This window comes from Protopterus annectens, chromosome 14.part0 (assembly GCF_019279795.1).
Source record: "Protopterus annectens isolate FY-2018-M chromosome 14.part0, PAN1.0, whole genome shotgun sequence".
Taxonomy (NCBI): Eukaryota; Metazoa; Chordata; order Ceratodontiformes; family Protopteridae; genus Protopterus; species Protopterus annectens.
This window is the reverse complement of record NC_056748.1, coordinates 1,130,258,598-1,130,284,041: the sequence shown is the minus strand read 5'-3', so window position 1 is coordinate 1,130,284,041 and position 25,444 is coordinate 1,130,258,598.

Below are 25,444 nucleotides of genomic sequence, written 5' to 3'. Positions count from 1 at the left end.
TTCTTTGTCTAAATTCACCTAAAAATGTTTCTCTTCACTATGCCTTCCATGAAGAATGGTTCTCCAAATAAGCTGAATATTGTCTTTGTATGTCACATGCTTACAATTGCCATCATATCTAACTCGTATCTTACAAGTTTCTCAACAAAGGTTTTGGCACAGACTCTGTCAATCTGACCACTTACCATTATCTTTCCTGCTCTCCTACTGGTTTGAAAGGTAGTTGTGGTATAATTATCGCCAAGAACTCCATCAGGGAAGTTTTGCTTCAAGTCATAGCTCCCTGCATGCAACAGTGGGTGCTCTCTCTTTGGAAGTGTGATGGGCATGTGGTGAGAAAGTCATTGTTTTCCATGGACGATGTAGTTCCTCAGGCAGCTCTGGCCTCCTGTGAATGGGTGGTTCCTGCTGGTTGTGACTGTGGGTATATTAGTAAGCGACATACCTCACTGGCATGCATTCTGCTCAGGGAAAAATCAGTAAATGCATCCTCATTTCTCTGCATGTTCAGTTGCTTCCTGAAACACCCGTTTCATTAAACAAGTTATGGTGACCATAACATGGTCAGCACACCACTCCTCCACGCTGCAGGGCCGACTTTTCTGAGATATTTGTATTTCCTAATTTCAGCTTGTTCCTTAATTAGTTCCTGTAATATAAATTAAATATTATTGTCTTGAGCCCAGCATGCAACAAACATACCATATGTATAACTTTGCCTGGTAACTTCTAGGCCACTTTCATTCCTGTAATTGTCTTCAAAAGATACATCTTTTAAAACCAGACACTCTGCACTTTGCATGACATCTTCATTATTTTTTTGTTTTAGAGTTTTGCATTCTTTTTTATCTACTCTCTATTCTGAAACAAAATACAGTGGGAAACCTGGGTTATAAGCATTTTTTGTGAAGATTATTTTTGTAGTAATGCAACTGTGCATACATTCACAGAAGCTAAATTCTGTGATTCCATTTCTGCTATTAATGTCTATCATCAGCAAGGCAGTGGCTACAAGAATAACATATAACAAACTATTTCTTTCTCTACATCCTGTTCCATTGCACAGAAGCAGTGTCCTTGTAGAAATGCCTTCTTCAGTTAAAGAAAGGAAGCTGTCACAAATACCAGAACACATTCTAATGAGCTTTCACAGTGGTGCCACCCTCCCCCCTCAGATGTCATTGTTGTTCTTTTTCTGCTGATGGTTCCATTTCTGCATGTGGTAAATCATGCATGCAAAGTTCAAACTCGCTTACAATTACTGTCATTCACGCCATAAAATGTTACATCCCCTAGGAGGTTGCTGTAAATCCGGGTAATGACAGTGAGGGTGTTCTATGGCATAACTTCATTAGTGAACTCAGGAAAACAAAGTTACTCAACGTAAATGACACCTCAAGTTTCATATCTAAATGTAGGTTTAATGTCTAATGAGCACACGACTTAAAATGTGTGTTGAAAATCTGTTTCCTATCTGTGTAAAAATAAATCATGGAAAATATGAAAAATGCATATAAGCCTAAAAGAATCCAGACAAATGTTTTTCTGTGGAAGTACAGTGAAGATGAAGCCCTAGGTGACGTCAGTTTTGTAAAACAGTTATGGCTTTATCAAACCGATACATTAAGAACAAGAGTGATACACACACACACACACACACACACACACACACACACACACACACAAACATATATACACACACACACACACACACACACACATACATACACACACATACACACACATATATATATATATATATATATATATAAACATACACGCACACATACACACACACACGTGCACACAAATACACACACACACACACACACACACACACACACATATATATATAAGCACACACACATATACATACACACACACCCACATAAATGATAGCACCAATCACAGTGAGACTCGATAGGACATCAAAAAATAAATAAACAATATCCGTTTATTACAAAGAATCAGTCACACAAGCGCTTTCATCTCTAACCATTCAGAGACTTTATCTAGATAAAATCAGCACCACGAAATAACCATATAAACCCCCGACCCTTTTCATTCAATAATCAAACAGCCCATATTAATGGAGTAATTAACTGCAACAAATATTTAAAAATACATACCAACAATATATATATATATATATATATATATATATATATATATATATATATATATATATATAAAATATATAAAAAAATATATAAAATCGCATTTAAAACACCAGATCTGCCAAAAAATAATGTAAAAACATAATGCATATCAAGCTAAACATATGAATTTAAAAACTATTATCTTTCTAAAGCTTTAAGTTTCAAGAAACATGCTAAAGAAAAAATATCATTTAACCCTGTCCACTGCATAGCATTAGTTCTTAACTGCTATAGGGCCTGCAGCTTTTCAAGTTGTAGGGTCCATGGTCCACCCCTCAGGACCATTTGTAAAAAAATCAACAATTATAAACTTAAATAGGTGGCCCTCAAATTCATTGCAGTGCCTTGCCAATGCATTTGCCTCCTTTTTTAGCTTTATGTACCTCAAATGTTCATAAATACGACATTTAAGTTTCTTCTCTGTTTTCCCTATATAAAAACATGAACATGCCATACATAATGCACCATACACCACTTTATCAGTTTGACATGAACCCTTCTTATCCAGATGGACAGGTACCCCATTACTATTTAATGATGAGCCCTCAATAATGTGGCTACAGTAATTACATGCACCACACGGTGGTGGTGCTGCGGTAGCGTTGTCGCCTCACAGTAAGATGCTGTCCGCTTCGATTCTCAGCTAGAGCGTCTTCTGTGTGGAGACATGCGTGAATGGGTGTACCTTCGTTGAAGGTTGTGCGTCAGGCCTGGCAAGCAGGTACGTAAAAATCAACTGCCAATCATTAGCAGACCGGAGTTCCACTGTGGCGACCCCTAACCAGGAAAAGCCGAAAGACACAAACAAACAAACATTGCCCCAGTGCTCAAGTTTCTTCCCTGGGTAAGGTCTTAAGGCAGCTACCCTTCTTATAAACAATCATAGGTCAATCATCAATACATTGTCATAGGTCATTACAGTACATTACATAACATGGGTGTTCTGTATTTATATGGTTATTTCGTGGTGCTGATTTTATCTTGATAAAGTCACTGAATGGTTAGAGATGAAAGCGCTTGTGTAACTGATTCTTTGTAATAAACGGACTTGAATAAATGGATATTATTTATTTATTTTTTGATGTTCTATCAAGGCTCCCTGTGATCGGTGCTATCATTTTTTTGGTTTGTTTTTTTTTGCTTCATGGTATATGGATCTGTATCAGATAATCGAGTTTTCAGAAATACAGAATTCATATGGATGAAATCCATGATCGATTTTCTGAAAACTTGAACATCAAAAAAAAAAAAAACCCTTGCCCCCCCCCATGCAAATTATATATACCAACTCTGAGACTGCACTACAGTGAAGAAAAGGGTAAATTTCCTGATCCTCACTGTACTGTGACCTCCATTCAAAAGCTTCAGTTTTTCAAAAACTCGATCATGTAGTCGAGACCATATGAATTTTGAGTTTCTGAAAACTCAGTTGATAGGGATCCATATATATATAGGGACCAGAATCCATTACCAAAAAAAAAAATGTGCTTAACAAAAAAAAAAATATATCAAGAAAAGAAAAATGGTGTGTTACAGCAAATTTTATTTTTATTTATTTATTTTACATTTGTTGACCGGGATAGTCCGACTGGATGCATGTCCATTTTCAGCGGAGGCCCAGGGAGAAAAGCTCCAAGGGTAAGCAGATACAGCATTACATAATACCAGCATTACATATTACAAACAGACTATTTACAGAGATTACATAAGTAAGCAAGTTAAACAAATGGCTATCATAATACAACAGAACATGTTAACTGTTGAATTAAATCTTTTTTTTTTCTCAGTATGTGCGATAGATGACTGAAGTAAATTTCCAGCAGAGCTGTATAAAGGAAACACGATAGGAGACTTAAAATGCAAAAGGCTGGACAAAGTGAGTTCATGTTGTAAACACAAGAACATAGAAAAAAACAGATAAAAATATGTATGTGCTTGACCAAGCAAAGTTAGGATTTTTCGCCAAGTAAGGGGAGAGAATCACTGCAGCTGTGCTAATCAGACACTGTCTAATATAACACACGATGCATATTCTCAAACAATGAGTCTCGGCATCTCTGCAGCTGTGCTAATCAGACACTGTCTAATATAACACACGATGCATATTCTCAAACAATGAGTCTCAGAATCACTGCAGCTGTGCTAATCAGACACTGTCTAATATAACACACGATGCATATTCTCAAACAATGAATCTCGGCATCACTGCAGCTGTGCTAATCAGACACTGTCTAATATAACGCGTGATACATATTCTCAAACAATGAGTCTCGGCATCACTGCAGCTGTGCTAATCAGGCACTGTCTAATATAACACACGATGCATATTCTCAAACAATGAGTCTCGGCATCTCTGCAGCTGTGCTAATCAGACACTGTCTAATATAACACACGATGCATATTCTCAAACAATGAGTCTCAGAATCACTGCAGCTGTGCTAATCAGACACTGTCTAATATAACACACGATGCATATTCTCAAACAATGAATCTCGGCATCACTGCAGCTGTGCTAATCAGACACTGTCTAATATAACGCATGATACATATTCTCAAACAATGAGTCTCGGCATCACTGCAGCTGTGCTAATCAGGCACTGTCTAATATAACACACGATGCATATTCTCAAACAATAAGTCTCGGCATCACTGCAGCTGTGCTAATCAGACACTGTCTAATATAACACACAATGCATATTCTCAAACAATGAGTCTCAGCATCACTGCAGCTGTGCTAATCAGACACTGTCTAATATAACACACGATGCATATTCTCAAACAATGAGTCTCGGCATCACTGCAGCTGTGCTAATCAGACACTGTCTAATATAACACACGATGCATATTCTCAAACAATGAGTCTCGGCATCACTGCAGCTGTGCTAATCAGACACTGTCTAATATAACACACGATGCATATTCTCAAACAATGAGTCTCAGAATCACTGCAGCTGTGCTAATCAGACACTGTCTAATATAACACACGATGCATATTGTCAAACAATTTGTCTCAGCATCACTGCAGCTGTGCTAATCAGACACTGTCTAATATAACACACGATGCATATTCTCAAACAATGAGTCTCGGCATCACTGCAGCTGTGCTAATCAGACACTGTCTAATATAACACACGATGCATATTCTCAAACAATGAGTCTCAGCATCACAGCAGCTGTGCTAATCAGACACTGTCTAATATAACACACGATGCATATTCTCAAACAATGAGTCTCGGCATCACTGCAGCTGTGCTAATCAGACACTGTCTAATATAACACACGATGCATATTCTCAAACAATGAGTCTCGGCATCACTGCAGCTGTGCTAATCAGACACTGTCTAATATAACACACGATGCATATTCTCAAACAATGAGTCTCGGCATCACTGCAGCTGTGCTAATCAGACACTGTCTAATATAACACACGATGCATATTCTCAAACAATGAGTCTCGGCATCACAGCAGCTGTGCTAATCAGACACTGTCTAATATAACACACGATGCATATTCTCAAACAATGAGTCTCAGCATCACTGCAGCTGTGCTAATCAGACACTGTCTAATATAACACACGATGCATATTCTCAAACAATGAGTCTCGGCATCACTGCAGCTGTGCTAATCAGACACTGTCTAATATAACACACGATGCATATTCTCAAACAATGAGTCTCGGCATCACTGCAGCTGTGCTAATCAGACACTGTCTAATATAACACACGATGCATATTCTCAAACAATGAGTCTCGGCATCACTGCAGCTGTGCTAATCAGACACTGTCTAATATAACACACGATGCATATTCTCAAACAATGAGTCTCGGCATCACTGCAGCTGTGCTAATCAGACACTGTCTAATATAACACATGATGCATATTCTCAAACAATGAGTCTCAGCATCACTGCAACTGTGCTAATCAGACACTGTCTAATATAACACACGATGCATATTCTCAAACAATGAGTCTCGGCATCACTGCAGCTGTGCTAATCAGACACTGTCTAATACAACACGATGCATATTCTCAAACAATGAGTCTCGGCATCACTGCAGCTGTGCTAATCAGACACTGTCTAATATAACACACGATGCATATTCTCAAACAATGAGTCTCGGCATCACTGCAGCTATGCTAATCAGACACTGTCTAATATAACACACAATGCATATTCTCAAACAATGAGTCTCGGCATCACTGCAGCTATGCTAATCAGACACTGTCTAATATAACACACGATGCATATTCTCAAACAATGAGTCTCGGCATCACTGCAGCTGTGCTAATCAGACACTGTCTAATATAACACACGATGCATATTCTCAAACAATGAATCTCGGCATCACTGCAGCTGTGCTAATCAGACACTGTCTAATATAACACACGATGCATATTCTCAAACAATGAGTCTCGGCATCACTGCAGCTGTGCTAATCAGACACTGTCTAATATAACACACGATGCGTATTCTCAAACAATGAGTCTCGGCATCACTGCAGCTGTGCTAATCAGACACTGTCTAATATAACACACGATGCATATTCTCAAACAATGAGTCTTGGCATGCCTCTGTTTGAAACTGCTGCGTCGGTTAACAAATGCCAGAAGAAGGGAGACAAGCCTTATCGTATCTGAAAAGTTCAAATGCCACTTAATGTCCTCCTTGGAGAATTCCTGTAGAAATTATTCATATCCAGTGATAACAGAAAAAATCAGGAAAAGTTCCACAATTATGTACTGTAGCTTGTGTACCATTTTCAGGTTTCATTGATGATGCATTAAAAGCAATTCAACAAAAATATTTCTCTTCTAATTTATGCAGTTTCATTAACAGCTTGATTTATGTCGCCCTTTTTAAATGTATGCAAGGACGGGAGATGCTTTATTTGTTTTGTTAATTCTGTAAGTGAATTGTCTCAAACCCCCTTTTCTACTATGAACTAGAGCAACAGACAGACAAACATTCATACACATATACTCTTGTTTTAAAACCAAATTGTTGGAAGCGACTTAAGATCAGATCCTTACAAATAGCGTAACAGAAAAGGAAGAAACAACAACTTAGCAAAGAAGAGAATAAAATAAAGGAAATATAATTATTTGCATATTTTTGTAATATATAGCATGCCTCTTATCTGAAGTATTTTTTTCCCTTTTTTGCTGGTTTATATTAAAAAAAAGTTCTCTCATCTCAGTGAACCCAGGAGCTACAACATTGGAAAACTAAGAGTTTGAGGATATATGAGTTGCTTGTGTACCTGAAAAAAGAAGGCAATTTAACTCTTTATTTATTTCACATTTGTTAACCGGTGTTGGTCCAGCTGAGCACAAACCCATTTTCAGTGGAGACCCGAGGAATAAAGCTCCAGCAAAATTCACAATTTATTCAATTTTACAATTTTCACAAAACTGAGTAATAATATCAGTTATACAATAATCACAAAGTTCAGTAATAGAAAAACAGAGAAAGTAGCAAGTATACTAAGACATGTAGTAAAGTTGGTACACTATTTACAATATATTCATAGAGGACTAGTAACAAATAATACAGGAGAAAGATTATTATAGGTTAGGCAAAAATTTGTGAGTGTATACAATCATTTGATTTTTATTTTTTGTTCAGAAAGAGGCATGATATGCTTAAGGCATAAACTGCAAGAGGGTGATTCTAGGAAGTGAAGCAAGCAGTAGTTGCAATTAAGTTGGGTCCTTACGGGGGCATATCCATGACTTACAGAGGGAACTTCTTAATTCTTTTTTTGAAGCTGTTTGCATTTGGGATGCTATGTAAGGTGAAAGGGAGCTTGTTCCAGAAATGAGGCAAAGAGGATTTATATAAAATGTTGCCGATTGTTTTGTTGGATTTGTATGTTTAGATGCAATTTATCAGTACTTCGTAGTGGGCATGGAGGGTATATTAAGTCACAATATTGGAGAGGAAAGGACAGGCAGTGGATTTTGTTGAGTAGAAAGTGAGTTAGTTGGAGTTGTTCCAAAATACTACTTACTTACAAAAGACTACTCATAAGAAATGCAAAAAAAAAAAAAAAGTTTCTAATACCTGCAGGAATAAGCATTCTGCAGTTCACGTTGGTTACTTTGGTATTAACATACTAACTCCAGTATCATCTCAAGGTATGGAAAGATGCAAATTAGAATTATTTAATACATTATATTCATTTATCGTGCAGTGCTGAAATGTAAATAATTAGAAATAGGTATTAATTGATGCAGGCATCTACAGTATCTGTCTGTCTGTCTTGCTGTTTTTCTACTATCTGTCTTTATTTTATCTATTTATTGACTGGATAAGCTCACATGACACAGCTGTCCATTTTCAACATAATGCAGAAGAATGTTGTACAGGTAGCCAACCTACCACCAGCTGGACACCACTGTACATTAATGAGAAACAGAAGCTGCTAAAGTAAGACATTACGTTGCAGATATTGATGACTTAGTACTGAAGGCTAGTATTGTTGGAATGGGGGGCCCCAGTGAAAAACAGCTTCAACTTACTCAGCTTTGATGATGGTCCTTTTTTCGCCTTTTAGATACTTTGCCTCAATTTAAAGAAGCATTACAGAGCTGTAAGCCATTTTTATTCCAGCAATATCTTTGAAGCAATCCATTCCATATGACGTGTGAATGACAGTCTAGGATCTATACTGACAGTTGAGTAACGGGGCAGTTAATGTGGTTGGCTAAATTTTAAGGACGCGAGATGGCTGATGGTGTTTCAAATGGCAGGACTGAACATGTCTTTTTGGTATTTAAGGTAAGATTTTTTTTTTTTTTTACAGCAAACTAAACTCAGATCTTCAGAAAATTTACTTTCACTGAAAACTCAGCTGCAGCAACAGGCGCAGATTGTGTCCAGTGACCAGTATAAAGGTCATTTATAAATTAAGTGACCATAAGAAGATCAGAAAAAGAGCCTCCAGGATTACTCAGCCTCATTCAATCCATGAAAAAAGATTTAGCCTTCTGCTCCTGTTATTTGCCCTTGCTTCTATTAACCCTTTCATTGCACTCTCCTCTCCCTCTCTTAGCAGTACACAGGGAGTACAGATTACCCCTGCCATACTTATGAGGTGCTACCGGGGTGTTGATACTAGCAAATAAAGGTGAAAGGGAAACCCTCACTATGTTGAGCTTGGATAACATCACAATCATCATTACTCAAACACCACCCTACTCATGCCCTTCCTACTAACAGCAAATGGTGGACTGCATGTCACCAAGGAGACCAGATGAAACCTCCAATAGGCTATATTCATACTTCAGGGAACCGCCACTTCCTCACTCAAGCACAGGAAAGCTGATATAAGCCGTTCACTTCCAGTCATCACTTGACTCTAATAGTGCTCAAGCAACTAACTGAACTCAGAATGTCAGGGTTGCTGCTAGGGCTCCAGCCCCGTCTGCTACAGAACAGAGCCAGGCTGATTTTATTTTCTAATGTCCAGATTAAGTTCCAGATAAGGACGGAATGGTAGACAAGATGAAACATTCACTGTTTTATTATGCATATTGATATTTAAGTTTGATAGAATGTTTTAGTCTTTCCAACAGTAGAAAGCCATATAGTAGTTATAGTACAAGTTGAGTTTAACTAATTTCTTCATGCCTGTCACTAGGTTTGATATTGACATATTGCTCCCAGTTTTTAATGAGTTTTGTCAAATGACTATGATATGTTGCCAGAAGATTAATTTGCTGTCAGCTGTCATTTTTAACAACACCAAGTGGTACAAATAGAGTCACCTGACTAAAGCCCCCCTCTTATTGTACCTGTCCCCATACAACAGTCTATGGTTACCACCAACTACAGCACACCTGTTGCACAAATTCCCTTATTCTAAATGAGCAATCATTGGAAAGGTCCCCCGATATACACTGACCTTCTCAATGTGCCCATCTACTACAAACACACATCTCTCTGGCCAGCACATACCTTGTCCTACATATCTTCATGCAGTGGGAGGTATGTGGTGGCCAGGGAGGGTCAAATTATTATCCCAGGGATAAAAGATCAAAGGGGTATATTCCAAGGTGATTTGTAGTCACTGCTGCTGTTTTGTCTTGCCCTTAACCCACTATTAACTTGTTCACTTGCCAGATTGGGACATGGTCACAATATGGCCTCCAGAAACAAACCTCATTTAAAGACTACTTTTTGTGGATGGTGTAAAATTGCATAGTTCATCAGAAGAGGGTTTAAAAGTACAGCTATAACTACAAATGGTTAAAACTTTTTCAGATGACATGAGAATAGCATTTGGTCTTGATAAATGTGCAAAAGCAGTATTTAAAAAAGGAAATCTACAGCACCAGGAAAATATCAACCTAGGATAGGAATGTAGCATGGAGGGAACTGAACAGGCGAGAATATATAAATATAAGGGAAGAGATGAAAGGCTGACAATAAAACATGAACAAATGCAATACAGCTCAGTAAGAAATATTATTGAAAACTGCCATGATATCTAGGCATAACATTCAAGCTATAAATCAGTTTGCTCTTCTTCTAACTTGCAGCTTTGAGGTGATTGGCTACCAAATGTACTTGATCAGTGTGAAAGGAAAATAAGAAAAAATCATCAAATGATATATAAAAAAATCGGGGTGTACCAAGATCATATAAAAATCGGGGTGTACCAAGATCATATAAAATATTGGGGTGTACCAAGATCCTATAAGAAATCGGTGTGTACCAAGATCATATAGTCTTTGTTCTGAAGGAGGTATGAGTCTCTTACAAATTGACTACATTTATGGATCTGCAGTTGTGGAACTGCTGACTTAATCAGAACCAAACATACTGAAAGTTTTAAAAGATGAGAAGAAGTCTAAGATGACATCCTTTCTTAGTTAAGCAGAAACATTTTGCAATAATCCCTGAAAGCATACCTGGAAGCATGCCAAAGCAGAAATAGGTAGAAATCAGACAGCAACTGAATGTGCCAAAAACAAACAAAAAAAATATATATATATATATATATATAAGGAAAAGGATCAGATGAGAAGAAAATAAAATGGAAAAGCCACAAATACAGTGGCAGGTAGAAAGATCTCCTTGAACAATCTCATTCTGACCAAGATTTGACACAAGAGTGGATAAGGAAAAGTAAAATGAAACCAAAAGATAAAAGGCTAATAATGGTGACCCAGGAGGGCCAATTACATACACGTTGGTTTGCAAAGTCCATTGAAAATGTTGCAGAAACAGACAAATACAGGTTCTGTAAAACAGAACTGGAAACATTTGCACATGCTGTTGCTGGGTATGATATATTGAGAGGCATTAGAAATATGAATCACAGCATATTATAGACCGTGCTAAAGTTTATACCACATGGGATCACCCGTTACTAATAGTTCAAAAAATAGACACAAAAAATAAGATGATGTGGTCCATGTAAAAAAGACAAAAGTAGCATTGATTATTGGAATTACTGCCTCCAATGATTACAGTGACTTATGCACATAGAGAGACAAAGTCATAAAATACCAATATTTGCAAGCAGAAATGCAAGTAATGAGGAAGAAAGATATCCAGAAAATTCCAGTAGTAGTGGGAACAAGAGGTTCATAGGTGTGTACTAGGCTAATGGCCCTGGAGCCTTTACAAGCCTAGCCCATGGGATTACTCTGGCATTGTACCACCCGACCTTAGTTCCCAGTGCCTCTGTCAAGTAGAGCCACTGCAGTGATCCCCCGGGGTGAATTTTCTATTTCCCATCCACTCATCAAGATTCCTCTTGAAGAGGGCCAGTGAGGTTCTCCGCTTGACATATATGGGAAGTCTATTCTATAGCATGGGCAGTCTCTGGGTTATGAACTTGTCCCTCCAGCATGTTCTGTTAATTGTGGTAATGAGGTTGAGGTCTCTGGAGCATGTAGTGTGGAGGGATTGGGATTTCTTTAGATGTAGCATTTCTAACAGAGCTGGGTTAGACATGGCTTTGTAAGTCAAGCAGAGATCGCCTCTAAGTAGGAGATATGAGACAGAGAATAGTTGACGTTTTTTTGAGTCTGTCCATATAGGACAATTGTTTAAGGCCTAGGATCCTCTTTGTGAGGTATTTCTGTTGCCCCTCCAGTTGTTGTAGGTGTCTAGTGAGGTACATACCAAATGGGGCATTGTACTCGATGATTGGCCTAATGAGGGAAGAGTAGAGGGAGACAATGACCTCTTACTTCTTGGATGCAAAACCCTTAGTAATGAGATATTTTTTATTTATTTTTTTTATTTATTTTACATTTGTTAACCGGGCTAGTCTAACTGGATATATTTCCATTTTCAGTAGAGGCCCAGGGAGAAAAGCTCCATTGGCAACAAAAAAATGAAATATAAGAATTAAAAATTACAAATTAAAAAATCAATATTAATACATAGTAAATGAACTGATTTCAATAGAAGATTATTAAAAGACAGGAAGACTAAAAAAAAAAAATACAGTAGTATTAATAAAGTAAAGTAGGTATTTACAGTAGTCAGGTGACAAAATGTACAGGATAATTCATATTGCAGTCAGATACAAGTAGCCTATCAGTACATCAAACAGGATAGAGACTTGCAGAGCATCAAGCAGGATAGGTTATGCCAGTATGTTGAATTCTATTAAGCAGTAACAGTCCTACTTCAATGAAAGTGAAATAAGTAGAGGTTCAGAAGGAGAAATAGTTATAGTGAAGGAGAAGATAAGTCAGGGTTGCTACAGGGGCATAACCAGTGTGTTTTCAGGTGTCTTTTGAGGTTTTGTTTAAAGAGAGGCAGTGAAGAAATTAAAGTTAGTTCATTAGGCAGTAGGTTCCAGTTTTTTCCCACAGAGTTGGAAAACAGAGAAACTCCAGCCATGTTGTAAGACTTGCTTATGCTCGCAAGAAGTTTGCTGGAAGAGCGAGGAGAATTTCGATTTTTATAGGGGATAATGAGATTGGAGAGTATAGGAGTGCTGTGAGGTTTATATAATATCTTGTGGGCAATGGTGAGTTGGGAAAGTTTTAATTGGTTTTGAAATTCAAGCCAGCCTAGCTGCGTTAGATTCCGACAATGGTGAGTTCTAAAAGGATTTCCGGAGGCAAATCTGGCAATGTTATTATAGGAATTAGCTAGTTTGATGAGATTATTTTTCTTTAGATTAGTGTATATTGGTGAGGCATACAGAAGAGTTGAAATTAAATGGGAGTGTGCAATCTTAGTTCTGGCTATTGGTGTTAGGAAAGGTTTAATTCTATATAAACTGCCTATTTTTCTATTGACAGTTTTTATGGTGTTATTTATGTGGTTGTCAAATGTAAGGTTATTGTCAATAGTAATACCTAGCAATTTAGTGGTAGAATCAGGGTATATAATTGTGCCATTATTGGAGATGACAGAGAAATCTATGGGGGAGGATTTACTGTTGGGTGTGAAGAGAAGGAGTTTAGTTTTTTTAGCATTGAGCAGGAGGCAACGTTTTGTGAACCATGTTTCAACTATATTGAAAACATTCTGAATAAGTGAAAGTAGATCAGATGGGGAGTTTGCTGAGCATACTAGTGTCGAATCATCTGCGTATTGAATGCAGGTGGCTTGTGGAATGGCTACATGGAGGTTGTTGATAAACAGTGAGAAGAGAAGTGGACCTAGAATAGAGCCCTGAGGGACTCCAAGTGTGACTGGCAGAAGGGATGATATATTATTTTCCCAGAGAACTGCCTGTTGCCTATTGGTAAGGTAGGACTTGAACCATTTAACTGCCAGACAGTCAAGGGAAAGGGATTCAAGAATGTTGATAAGTAGGGCATGGTTTACCATGTCAAATGCTTTTGAGAGGTCAGTAAAGAGAGCTGAAGAGAGGTTGTTTTTATTACGATTTTTATTGATGGCTTCTGTAAAGGATAGTAGGGCAGTAGTGGTGCTATAGGATGGCCTAAAGCCATGCTGACAGTTTGCTATGATGTTATGTTGAGATAAATGATTTAATAGTTGTTGGTGAATGCATTTTTCCATAATTTTTGCTAAGGGTGATAATAGAGCTATTGGCCGGTAGTTGGAATAATCATTGGAGGTACCCCCTTTGTGCAGGGGGATAATATGGGAGATTTTCCAGATGTCTGGAACAATTCCTTCTTTAATGGTTCTATTTATGAGGATGGATATGGGATAAGAAATTTCTTTGGCTGCTTTTTGCAGGTATTCAGATGGAAGTTGGTCAGCAGAAGAAATACAAGGTTTAAGTTTTTGGATGAACTTACAGATGAGAGTGGTGGAGATGGGTTGTAGATGGAATGTTGGTAGAGTGCCAGGTATAGTGGTGGGGAGGCTTGAGTTGTCAGGGACTAGCTGACTGGCTAGTGATTGTATGGTCTCTGTGAAGAAGGTATTGAAGGTATTGGCAGTTTGGTGGGGGGGTATTTTGTTTGGCCTGAGATGGTGAAGGTGTGCAAGAGTGGCCTGGGTACAGGAGATTATTTATGCTAGACCAGAACTTTTGGGGATTGTTTTGGTGATTTTGCTGTAATTTACTGTACTAGTTCTTTTTGTCTGTAAGTATTGCCTTTTTTGTAATATTTCTTAAATGCTTAAAAGTTTGTTCATCTGAGATATTTTTGTTAGCTCTCCATTTAGACCGGGACTTGTTCCTATGTAAAATTTTTTGTCTGGTTTCTTTAGAAAACCTGGGGGCAGGCTTGAACTTCATTCTAATGGACCGTTTGGGTGCGTGCTTATCGAGGATAGATAAGAATTTAGAGTTTAAGTATTTAACAGCTTCTTCAAGTGGTAGGGTTTTTAAAGGGTTCCAGTCACAGGGTCTAAGTTCATTTTGGAATAGTACAGGGTTAAAGTGTTTGTTGGTACGTGCAATCCTATATGTGGGGGGGGTTAGAGATATCATTTTTTTGCCTTAGGATGTAGGTCAAAGAATGATTGCTTAAATCGTCTGGCAGAGTTCCTACCTTGTATGCTTGTTTCTGTTTATTTATAAGTATCCAGTCTAAGGTGCTCTCTTTCTTATTTGGTTTATTGATTCTAGTTGTGGAGGTAATAGTTTGACTAAAGCCGTGAAGGTTAATGTGGGAGGTAGGATTGTCAGCGTTAACAACTTTCCAGTCAGTATTAAAATCACCAAGTATTATTGTTTCTTGGGGGTAGGTTGAGGACACCCAGCTTAGAATATCCTCTATAGCATTGATATTATTACCGTGGGGTAGGTAGATACAGATTATATATAAAGATTTATTTTGGTTGATTTGTAATTTGGTGATAAGGACTTCTGCCTTACTATGCAGAGGTGGGTTGTATGGTAAAGTGGAGATTTGAAGTCCATCTTTGAATAGTACTGCTACTCCCCCACCCTTGCTTTTTATTCGGTCTTGTCTTAATATATTATATCCTTGGGGAATGATTTCATTGTCTTTGGTGTCTGGCTTTAACCATGTTTTTGTCAGACAGAAGATATCAAAGCAGTGAATATCTAGAAGGGCATGGAGATGGGCTACTTTGTTTTTAATACTGTGGATATTTAGGTGTCCTATTAGAACATAGTTAGGAAGTTTAGGGTGGGTTATTAGGGTAGCAGGATTTGTAGGGCCAGGGTTAGGGTGGATGTCACCGTCCTTTAAGGAGGAATTACTTAGTTTGATTGTGGAAGTATTTATAAAGTAGGTTAGATATTTTACTTTCTTTACAGTGGGTTTATTGTATTTAACGTGGGAGAATCTATGGTATTTAGGTAGTAGATAGGTGGGATCAAAAGTGATATTAGTTTGAATATTAGGGAGTATGGGAGTATGTATAGCTGTTTGTTTTGGAGAGTAATTAAAATGGTAATAATACAATTTTTCAAAGGAGGTGATGAGGTAGGTGGAGGTGAGAGCAATTGAAATTAAAGCTAAGAGTATTGGTTTGGTCATTTTATTTTTTACTACTAAAGGCATCTTTTAGTGATATTTATAAGAAGTTTTAGGAGTTAAGTCTATAATTAAAAAAGGTGGTGTTGGATAAGAAGAGAGTTTAGGGATAGGAGTTAGAACTTGTTAGTTGAAAAGGAAGGGGATAAGGTAAAATATTCTAAGTATTGGGTTATAGTCACAGGTAGTAAAAAGATGTAGGGGTGTGGTTAAATTTGTAAGAAGGAAGGGAGGAAGGGATTGGTTGATTGGGAGAGAGGGTGTGGTTTAAGACGTATAAGTGTAGGACGACTGGGGGTGGGTGAGATTTGGGGGTAGGGTCGGGGAGCAGAGTGAGCCCGCAGGGCTAATGGAGCGGGTCACAGATGAGAGAGGCTGGGAGCAATCAGTTATACAGTGAGACTGTGTTCTACAAGCTTTGAGTAGGTAAGAGGCACTTTCTTTATTTATTTAACATAAGACATAAGGGGGTGAGCTTGTAGTAAAGATGAGAAGGGGAAGATATAACAATAGAGAGTTCTATAGCAGGAATGTAAGGTTATTTAGAGAGTCAATTAAGTAGCTCTATAATTGGGGTAGTAAGTGAAAATAGGATAAGTTGTCAGGTTTATTTAAATTTAAGGCTAACAAGGCTAAATTCCTTTTTACAATCCTTCAAGGGGTGGGGGGTAGTTACCTGTAGTAAGAGTACTAACAGTGTAACTGAGAGAAGCTAGTACGCAGGGCTAGAGGAATTTGGCTGGCAGTAAGAAACAGCTTTACATGCCCTGAGTTCTGCTGCCCTCTAGTGGTATATATAGGAAATTACATGAGATTCACTAGTAAAGAAGCTAAAGGGAGGGAATAAAGTAGTATATTAATAGCTTAATATATGGCCTATGGGGTAGGTCCACAGGTGTGCTGGCCCTTACAATACGTACGACTTTAAAGCACTCACAAATTAGTAAAATACCTAAAAATAACTGTAGGTTGTTGAGCAAGGAGAGACTAGGTAGTTCACATAGGGTTTGCAGGTTGGGTATTCCCTCGTGTTCAGATAGGATTTCTTAGCCTTGCTAGGTTGCTGAAAAGGGGCAGCCTGTAACTCAAGCACAAGGCTGAAAAGCTGAAAAAGAGACAGAAGAAGTAAGATTATAAGAAGGTAATTAGGTTAAAGTCTAAGCAGAGGTGGGAGGTGAAATGGTAAGGAAGGAGTGCAGGTCAGTAATGAGTGGAGGGTAAGACATACTACAGCGAAAATGCAGTTATGCAGCAATAGATACCTAAACATCCGATTGTGTGGCACACAGGGAAAAAGAAGAAATAATTATGGTCACATTCAAGTCAATCCTAATTCCTATGAAAGGATTAGTTAAAGGTGAAAAAAGAAAATGAAGCCAACAGGTTTACAGTTTGTACAACCTTCATATACATGAAATAAATGTTAAATTCAGTAGTACATTTTCTTTGGACTACTGCTCATTCAGCCCAGACATTAATGTAAAATCTTTTCACAAACAGATTAAATAGAGTAGTTAGCCATCACTACAGAGAAACCATATGAGGGTTTATAGCTAGGTAATTTGTATAGGCTAGCACAGCAATAATGTAATTAAGTACATTTAACAACAGACAATAAAATTAGATGATTGTTTATTTGTGTCTTTCGGCTTTTCCCGGTTAGGGGTTGCCACAGCGGAACTCAGGTCCGCTAATGATTGGTAGTGGATTTTTACGTACCAGGTTACCAGCCCTGATGCACAACCTTCAACGAAGGCACGCCCCATTCACGTATACACAGAAGATGCTCTAGCTGAGAATCGAACAGGACAATGTCTTGCTATGAGGCGGCAATGCTACCGCAGCACATCATATGCTAAAACAGCAGTATTTTCCCAAATGCATTTCACATAACATAGACCATGAATTGCTATTTAAAACACAGCTACCAGTTTAAAATACATTACCGATTGCAGCAAACAGGTCAAATAATACTAGTCAGATTGGGAAAGACAAAGCCTCATGTATGTGTCTAAAAAACAAATATCCAAAGTTGAAATTAGGTGAAAGAGTACAGCGCTCAGATCTTGAGCACTAAAAAGTAGGCTAAAAGCAGTAAAACATCTTTCCGGTTAGAAGGTAGAGTAGCTTCAGACGACAACCCCCCCTGTAACGTTCATTTCTCTAATTATAGTAATATCCTTATGTCAGGGCATAAGATAGGAGTGCAACTAGTATAAGGTCATAGCAATTAATGCAATGTACTAAAATTAGCACTTAAATAGCCCCTCTTTAATGTATTTAATCTTTTACAGTGTTGTCCTGGTGTCAGTGCGGAAGATAGCAATGCAACTGGTGCCACATAGAAGGACTTTCTGACCACAGTGACAATGTGGTGATCAAAAGGGAGGTTGCTGTCAACCTGTGTTCCCAGATCTCGTATGAGATTAAAAAAAAATAAATAATATATATATATATATATATATATATATATATATATATATATATATATATATATATAAAAACATACTTAAATATGGTAGCAATGCACATAAACCCATATGAATTGTAGAAAGAGGCAATTCCGGGCACATTCCGGGCACTAAGAAGAGCCCTTATAAATAACATGAAGGACTGAAACAATATTAATGTCATGAAGTCTAATTAAACCCTGACTTAGGAATGGGGCCCATTCCAGTCATGATATTAGAAACCCAAAACACTTGGAAAAATAAAACTGAAATAAACCGTACCTTCTGCTATGTATTCCTCACCAACAGAACACACTAATCTTCTTCTCTGTCCTTATCTAAGGCTCTTGTTTCCACTACACAACAATAACTCTCTCTTTCTTCCGATACATTCACACTTATATCAACCCAAAAAAGACACACGATTATCATTAGCCCCTCAGGACTTGAGTGTCTAATTGTCTCTAGTACTGTCTTTGTATAAAAACGTGCTTTAAAGTATGATCATTGCATTGCAAGGTACAGTATTAAAACTGTCTTAGAATCCATTCTCTATAAAAAGATTTACTTTAATGTATGTTTATTGAACACTCCAGTTAATTCATTGTTGAACTCATGATATGTTGTTTTTATAACCTTATGAATGCTTTTACTTTATTACATGATATTTTGTACATGGGAATAATAACTTTGTATTTTAAACCATAGAGCTTTTCTTTCTGGATCTCTCCTGAAAAGGGTTTTAATTCTCAGTCAGATGTTCTTTGAGTTGAAACTGATTTGCTTGGTTGATTTCAAAAATAATTGCTGCTGATATTTATTTTAGCTTTTTTTCATTCGCACTTAGTTTTAAGTATTCTGCATCTGTAGTGTTTTGCAGAGTGAAGATCTTTTTCAAGCTTTTGATGGTTAATAGCACTGCATGCAAGTGTTGAATCGTCATATTATTCTATAACAATGATTCCATTATATGATTAAACACATCATTAAATAATCTAGAAAACTGGTCCTAGTAGTGATTCCTGAGGCATTGTGCCATTAATATAGAAAGCAAAGACTACATTTTTTAGAACAGAGTAAGACTTTCCTGAAGGATATATTTGAATCAAAAGTATAAATGTTATGTTATAGCCAATAAAGTGAATCCTACGTAGGAGTTAGTTAGGTTCCACTATATTCACAAGTTTTGAAGCAGGCCAATAATAAAGTCACAGTAAGTGCTTAAAGTCGCTTGATATACAAGTTTAATTAGATGTGCATGGGGCTGTTAGTTGATTCTATTTTATGGACAAGGGATTTAATATGTTTATTGGCCAGACATTTTCAAAATTTTGACAGTCACCCCTTTGAATAACAGGATGAGTTTGCCATGCATCCAAGCTGTAGGGAAGTAGCCTTCCATTAAATTCCTGTTTGTTTACTTGTGACTGGGAATACGATAGGTTCCATAGGTAAGTATTAGGCTAGTTGCCCTTGTGGAGCATTTTAAGCCAGGCCAATTTCTTGTTTGGTTCTCAAATTACACTATCCCATTTGATATTAGCTTGGTTGTATCCTTCCCATGGTTGATAATTATATAAGACCCCTGATAAGAATAACCGGGATTATACCATAGATAATTTGAGGGGACTCATGCATAAGATAAAGCATTCAGGAGCTTCGTTTGTACATTAGTAGTACAGGGAGGAGGATGGTTTAAGTAAGCTGGTAGAGGATTTCTACTGATGTATATATATATATATATATATATATATATATATATATATATATATATATATATATATATAAAACCTTTTATATGATAGCAACTTCTTTATAGTGGAAGAGCTGACTGTGTCTGGATGGCTGTGTTGTAACATTGAACACTCTATTGCTTTACTCCAGATTAAATTTAGCATTAGTATGACAAGAACTTTGCTGTTAAATGTGTTGACTTTCCGTGGAATTCATATAGTAATCTTTTATAATGCTCCTAGTTTTTTTTTTTTTTTTTATTTTGTTAGGCAAAATGCTTTTATTCAGTTACAATAGGAATTAATAAAAAATGAAAATATTGCTGAAGAAGTTTCATCATATTGATGTGTCTTCTGAATACTAAAACATTACAACTAAATATAAAAGAATAGGTGCTGTATATTATAATATCCACAGTCAACATTTGTTGACCGAGATGGCAAAATATCCTTATGGTGTTTGATATTGTTCATTGTTGTGGTTACCATTGACATCTAGTGAATTTACTCTGTCCCCCCTTTGATAAAACGATCGCCATGTTTTTTTTTGTTTGCTTATTTGTTAAATAATTTTTTATTAAATTTTTGAAAAACAAAACTGTACAAACCCATATAAGAAGAAAATTAACAAAAATCATAACTATTTACAGAAGTCTGCAACAAAATTTGATATAATAAACCAAGCCATTAATATTTGTCAAATAAATGAATTCACTAAGAGATAAAGCAGGTTTACATTTCCAGTTTTTTAACTACTTTTCTTACTATGGCAAAAATGGACCAAAGTAGAGGCACTTATAATTTAGACATAGTTTCCAGGATTTGAGCAAAATTCCTAAAATCAGTCCAGAATAATGTGACCATTTTACACTCTATTGTCATATGAATCCAGTCTGCTTCAGAATCATCATTACATCTCCAACATTTAAGTTTACCAGTTTTGTACGTTAATGTAATTTTATTAGAGGTTAAAAAACTGTAAAGAAATTTCCAAGTATAAATTCTCCAGTAAAGAGAAGATGTAGTCTTTCTGCCAGACTTTAGAATTAACTTTTATCACTATTAGAGAAATCAGTCCCATATATTTTTAAAGGGTAATTCCAAAAGAATGAATCTAAAGGTTTGAACTCCAGTCTTAAAATGTTATATATTATTGATAAGTAAGATTTATTACTACTAAAATTACTATTAACATTAAAGAGAAATTCCAGGATTTTAGGAATATGCTTTTCTTGACAATCCATGAAGATTTTAATTTTATCACTTGTAAATTTTTTACGGCTGTGTATATTTAACCAAGTGTTTTTCTCTAAACAGAATTTTGCAAGAAGGTGATCTGTAGTACATACAGTATTTCCATTTAAAATTTGATGACAGAACATTAAATTTGTTTCTTTGAGTTCTAACATTTTACGTGTATTGAATGTCTCTAAACAACAACCAATAGTATTATATATAGGGAATAATAGAAACAGTAAATCTTTAACAATACAGTTAGAATTTATAAGTCTTATATATATATAATGTAATCTGTAAAAGGAGTAGAGATTAGATTTTCCTATCATTTAGACCAAAATCTTTCAAAATCCAGTAAAATATATTTATTCCAAATAGCAACATGTCTGTCACTAGCAAATAATCTTTCATGGGTGGGCTTCCAATTAGATTGATATGAAGAGTTTAACCATAATGAAAATATATTTAGAATAGTAGATTTGGCATACAATTCAATAACTGAGAAACATGTATCACCCTCTTGCCAACCTTTAGTATGCCAATCAAAATATATTCTCGGTTTATTATAGAACCATAAAAACTTAAGAATAGAGTTCAGCTTCTTAAAAAAATAGAGGGAAGATTTATTAATGACTGCACATGAAATAGAAAGGTTGGCAGCATTATCATTTTTATCAGTGTGATAAAGGATTTATTCCAGTTTTCACTTAATTTAATTACTGTATTTATCAAATTATGTTTGTGTCTTTTGGCTTTTTCCCGGTTAGGGGTCGCCACAGCGGAACTCTGGTCTGCTAATGATTGGCAGTTGATTTTTACATACCGACTTGCCAGGCCTGATGCACAACCTTCAACGAAGGTATGCCCATTCACGCATGTCTCCACGCAGAAGAAGCTCTAGCTGAGAATTGAACCGGACAGTGTCTTACTGTAAGGCGATAACGCTACCGCAGCACCACCACCACGGGTTTATAATTTGTTAAAATTGAATTGTTTACAGTAGCTCTAATAATAATCCCAAAATAAGCAGTGTGTGTATTTTCCCAGTAAAATATTTAAATGTTATTTAAATATTTAGTCATTTTTTATTTATAAACAGAGTTTTTGTTTTACTATTATTACATTTTAAACCTGAAGCTTTTTCAAAATATGTTTCGGAAATAATAATTTGTTCCAGTGAAGATTTGATATTACCACTAGTTATCAAACTATCATCTGCAAATATTTGGATTTTACAACTATAATTGCTATCTACTGAAAAATCCCTTAATTTTATCATTAGATCTAATATAGTTGGAAAAAGGTTCAATGGCTAAAGCAAATAATACAGAGGACAAAGGACATCCCTGTTTAGTGTCCATTAAGGTTATGAAAGAGATATATAAGAAAGAACCAATCTTAACAAAAGAGAACAAATTATAAAGGTTTGTTATAAGAATTTTACATTTTTCAGAAAAATTATATTCTTTATGTACTTTAAATAAGTAATGTCAAATGATAGAATCAAAAGATTTATCTAAATCTAAACTTATTTTTGATCATTTTTCTTTTTTTTTATTAGACATATTAGTTAAAGTATTAAGTCTAGTAATATTATCCTGAGGCTTTCTATGTAAAATAAACACAGTCTGGTCATCATTTATTAGTTTTGGCATAATGAGATTTAATGTTTTAGCAAGGATAAACATAAACATTTTGTAATATACATTTAACAATTATATAGGTATATAAGAAGGGCAAAGTTTAGAATCTCTATCTTGCTTAAGGATGGGAGATGCAAGAAAATAGTGCCAAGAAGAGGAAATAATCAATGTTTTAATGTGTTCAAATACTTTTAATGATATATGTAAAATATTATCTGGAATTAGTTTGTATAACTCTGGAATTAAACCATCAAGACCTGTTGCTTTGTTTGCTTTAAGATTATAAATTTGATCTTTTAATTCTTTAAACAAAAATGATTTATCAATTCTAACTTTTTGTTCTTTAGTCAATTTATACTGTGTATTATTTTTCAGAAAGCTTTCGGTAATATTATTATTCTAAAAAGTTATCTTATTATTACATTCCTCACAATAACTTCTAAAATATTCTAATGTATCTTTTAAATTAGTTACTTCTTTAAATTTCTCCCCTTGTTTAAACATTAATTCCATAATATGATTTGCTTTTATTTTTTTCTTAGATCTTATAGCTAATTTATGCAAACTCTTTGGCTTTATTGAATATGACTGCAGTTTCAATGTTTTCAAGTTTATTGAGATTATATGGTGAAGCATATCATGATATTTCTGATTCAAAACCTTTAATTCAGAGTTTGCAGCCTTGTTAAGTTTCAGGTTTAATATTAATGTATCTGTATTAGATTACAAAATTTTTAATTATTTATCCCATTTCTTTCTTTTACATAAATACAAACGTTTAATTCTTCGTTATATATATGCTTTTAGTGCATCCTACAAAATAACTTCTGCCACTTTTTCATTATTATTATCAGTAAATTGATTTATTTATTTCAAGAACCAGTCTTTAAAATCTTTAATTTTTACTGTATAAGCAAGAATTCTTTGATAATAGATCAAATTATTAGGCTGCAAAGTAACAGTGAACATAATAGCATTGTGGTCAGATAAAGGACATGATGCTATCAATACTTCTTCAGTTTTGGCATATAGACCACTTGAAATACAAACTTTATCAATATTAGTTTGGGTGCCAAATCCATATGAATAATGTGTATAGCTATGGGATATTGTAGACTTTAAATCATATATATTAAGCATATTTAAATCAGTAACAATGTTTTAAATGCTTAGCAACTGAGGATATTCTCTACTAGAAATTCCCTACAATTTGTAGTATCCTTACTAGACAAGAATCTCCTGCAATTATTAATTCAACATTTGTATGTAAGGTTATAATGCCTAAAAGTATTTTAGCAATTTTACATCCAAGTCCACGTATCCAGTATGTATTCACAAAAGTATGAAGTTGTTTATTAATCTCTACTATCATTAATATCAACATTCAATTTTATTAGAAAAGGAATTTACTATTTTAGGCATAGGTAATGAATTTCTCCAAAGAATCAAAGTGCCTCCTCTTTTTGATTTAAAGTGAGAGCTCAGTAACAATGAATAATGTTTCAACAACAATCTATTGACATCTTCAATTATTAAATGTGTCTGTAAAAAAATATGTGGGTTTTATGTAACTTCAGGTATTTATTTAAACTGCTTCTTTTCAAAGGACTATTATATCCATTAATATTTAATGAGTGACAATTATAAATAGACATGTAAGAAAAAAACCTTATTAAATCTAAAAGTTGATGGCTAAGTGTAAAGAGTAAAAGATAGATGCTAAAGATTTTTTTATGGACAAACTAAATAAAACTAAAATTAAACATTTGAACTTGGAAAAATTTAGACCTCCTATCATGGAATAATAAATTCCTGGTTTGATGATAGAATCATACAAACCACTCACTAACTGATCCAATCCAAACTAAACAAATGACAATACTACCTCAATATAATACAATAACATTAGAGAGCAAAGAATTAAAGCCCACTCATCATTTAACATAACAACACAAGGTCTAATAAATCTCTGTTAAAGTAGTCTAAGGCATTGACTTTCCATCCTAACTTATAAATCCAGAAAACAACCTCTAAGTTACTATAAAATAGAATGTTTATCACATAACATCACTATTTTCTTTCTCTTTTCTACTATTCCTTATGAAAACTGTATAAGCACAGATTCCATATTGCATACTTAAGTTAAACCTCTCGTACAGATAAATTATTTGTTAATTTTCTGTAATGAATTATATTTACTTTCATTGCAACAAATGAATATTCTTGCTTTGATTGAACACTATCTTAAGTTCTCAGATTAGTCCTTCTCTGGAAAAAATAACAAAGACACTAAAGAAGCACATTGTACAGTCAAGCA